Below are 3,485 nucleotides of genomic sequence, written 5' to 3' on the forward strand. Positions count from 1 at the left end.
CTTACAGAGATAAAACAGATTCATTCCAAAGAGAACTAATCTTTCCACTTAATGTTTCCATCAGCCTTCCTGCCTACAGCCTTCTTTGCCACTTGTACAAAGTTTGTTTTTTGGCCAACTCCCACTTGGGCCTTGGGTCCAGTGTCCTCTGGAGGGCAAAGAAGGGCTTTGCTTCTGCAAGGACCCCATATCGATCCCTTTTTTCTCTTTTATTGGCAATTTTTTTACTCTCTTAACTGGCTCTTTTTTATTGGTATAAAAACATGCTGAAATATCCTATTTTTTTATGTTTTTTATTTATTTTTGAGAGACAGAGAGAGACAGTAGAAGCAGGGGAGGGTCAGAGAGAGAGGGAGATACAGAATCTGAAGCAGGCTTCAGGCTCTGAGCTAGCTGTCAGCACAGAGCCCGACACAGGGCTCAAACCCACAAACTGTGAGATCATGATCTGAGCCGAAGCCGGACGCTTAACCAACTGAACCACCCAGGCACCCCCATATCATTTATCTTAACTCACACACATAACACACACACACTAACTTTGCCTTCAGCCTTCAGCTCATCCAGCACCTTTAAAGCAAAAAATTTTGAAAACATTGTCCACGTTTCTGTCAACCCTTCTCTCTTGTTCCTTGACTCCCTCCAGGCAGGCCACACCACTCCACCTGAAACAGTTTACTGAGAGGAACACAACCCCACCTCCTCAAGCCTCTCTGAAAGCTTCCTTTACTTCTTTGTTCTGAATGAAACCCTTTTCTCCCCCAAGACGGTTTCCCCTGAGGCTCTCCAGTGGTGGTAATTCTCACTTTCTCTTACCCCCAGGCTGGGATGAGTGAATTCCTTGAACACCCCAATATCTTTCGTCTTCTCTCATTCCATGGTACTCAGCAAACCTTCAGCCACAGCTAATTCCAGCCAATTCCAGCTCTTTCAACTCCACACCTGTACCTGTGTGCCTTACGGGGGCTGAAGGTAAGCGCATAACCACCTTAAGGTCAAGTGGGCCTTTTAAGCTGCCCCTGGAATTCTGCTTTAGTGCCCTCCTCCATTCATTCCCCCACTTTCCTCAGCAACTGTCTCCTCAAACTTCAAACACCTCCTCTGTGCATATGCATTCGCCAATGACCCTGAGTGCTCTTTCATTGAAAAGATAGAAGCCATCCAGAGAGAGCATAAAGAGAGAGCATAATATATAGAGTTGTCGAACCATGGAATCACTACGTGGTACAGCCGAAGCTCATGTAATGAGAGTTCAATTTTTTAAAAATCAATTTGAAAAAAGGGCTTGCACCTCTCTGCCTGTACTTTGCTGATGAGCTGTCCACGCCCCCACTAAGGTCGGCCTCTTCATGACGCAGACTCTGCCCCCCTCTCGTGTTTAAGGACAATATCCCCAACAGAATCCCCAATTTCCTGAAGTCCTCCCCAACTCAGTTAATGGTAACTCCGTCCTGCCTGCTGCTCAGGCCCATAAGCTCAGCGTCATACTCAGTGGATTCTTTCACCTGCTCCATACACACACCCAGCTAAGCAGCAAATCCAACCTGCTGTAGATTCAAAGTATATCCAGAATCTCTCAACTTCTCACTGGGCTCACTGCTACCACCTGGCCCAAGGGATGCCATTTCTCACCTAAACTAATGTAGTTGCCTCTTAACCAATTTCCCTCCTGCAGTCTTTGCTCCTGCCCCCAAGAGTCTCTTCTCAACACAGCAGCCTGCCTGAGCCTGTCAACACGGAAGTCAGCCAGTGTCACTCCTCTGCTCAAATCCCTGGCTTCCTGTCTCACAGGGAAGGCTCCACGCAGCCTCCCCACAGCCCCATTTGCCTCATTCAATTACCCTCTTCCTCACTTACTCTGCTCCGGCCACGCCGGCATCGTGGTGAATCTTTACATCTTCCAGGCAGTTTCTTTGGCAGTGTTCTTCCCCCTTTAAGGGCTCTTCCTCCAGAGGCCTCCATAGCTCCTTCGTGCCCTCTGTGCATTCAGGTCTTCAAATGTCACCTGGGTGGTTTTCCCCACTCACACTATTTTAATCGCCACCTGCCCCACCCACCTCATCCCAGACTCTCTTCTCCCTTGCTTTAGTTTTCTGTAATGTGCTTCTAACCAACTAGCATGCTTGCTATTGTGAAAACCAGTAAGGGTGAACCCCACTGAAATAAGTCAGGAGGTTTCCACAGGGGGAGCACTCACACCCTACCATTCAGTAGTTCATGGCAGACCCAACAGGAAGAGACTGACTTGACCTTGCCCAAGATACTTATCTACTGATGCAGCTGGAGGAAGACTGGCTTCCCTTATCCCCCAGCAACAGCTCAGCCAATGAGAAGCCACCACACATTGAACTCCCAGTTTACTCCAATGGACTTTTAGTTCCTAACAGCCTTTCCAAATTACCCCTTTTCTCCTTAAGCAAGCCTCTCCTTGCCCCCCACCCCCCTCCCCACCTGCCTAGAGTTTTGCTGCAGCTAGTTTGTCCCAGATTGCAAATGACCTTTTACTCCCAAAGAAATCTATCTTTTGCAGGTAAAATAACAGGCAGGTGTTACTTTTTAGGTTAACACTGTGATTTAATTGTTCATCTTTCCCTCTCCCCCCACCAGATTATGAACCTCATGAGGACAAGGATTTTCATCCGTTTTGTTCTCTCAGCAATATCTGGAGCAATATCTAACACAGAGTTGGTACTAAATAATAAATAATAAATTTGTTAAATAAAATACCAACATTTTGCCAAAACTAGTGGTCAGTTCTCTGTATTTTTACATGATTTTATAGTAGCATTACTAGTGATTATTCATTCTCTCCTTGAAACATTTTTCTCTTGGTTTCCATGACCCCAGACTCAGGCGATTTTCCACTCACCTCATCGGCCATGTCCGTGATTCTTTTCTTGAGTATTTCTCCTCTATCACACCACAGCGTTGGAGGGCCTCAGGGCTGTCTGCCCTTAACCCTGAGCTCCATCGTTATGTTTTTCCTGGAAAATCTCATTCCTTGCCGAAACTTTGAATATTCTCTATAAACTGATGACTCAGTGTTGTATCTCCAGCTCTGACCTCTCCTTTATATTCCAGACCTGTCTCTCCACCTCATACTCTTTGTCCTTGAATATCTAACAGCCATCTAAAACCCAGCATGGCCCAAAACAGTGCTACTGATTTTTCTTCCCTATAAGCCATCACCCTCCCCTCACCCCCAAACATTTTCTGGTTGTTTATGCTAAAGATCTCTTTGAGACAGACCTCTGTCTTGTTTACTACAACCAAGAAAATCACCCAACACTTTATAAGCACCCAGTAAGTATTTGTTCTCTGGGCACTAGATTCTAGCTTTGGTTACTTCAGTTTAATATTCTCATTAAAATTTTTTTTCAACGTTTTTATTCACTTTCGAGAGAGAGACAGAGACAGAGAAGAAGACACAGACTCTGAAGCAGGCTCCAGGCTCTGAGGTGTCAGCACAGAACCTGAGGCAGGCT

At 45.9% G+C, this 3,485-nt stretch overlaps 1 long non-coding RNA gene across 1 annotated transcript; it reads left to right on the plus strand.

Annotated features, from left to right (window-relative positions):
• Positions 1-767: 767 nt before the first annotated feature.
• Positions 768-2,743, plus strand: LOC115306074. Its single transcript, XR_003915168.1, has 2 exons — positions 768-972; positions 2,608-2,743. It is a non-coding gene; the product is annotated as an uncharacterized LOC115306074 (long non-coding RNA).
• The last annotated feature ends 742 nt before the right edge of the window (positions 2,744-3,485 follow it).

This window comes from Suricata suricatta, chromosome 11 (genome assembly GCF_006229205.1).
Source record: "Suricata suricatta isolate VVHF042 chromosome 11, meerkat_22Aug2017_6uvM2_HiC, whole genome shotgun sequence".
NCBI classification, from domain to species: Eukaryota; Metazoa; Chordata; class Mammalia; order Carnivora; family Herpestidae; genus Suricata; species Suricata suricatta.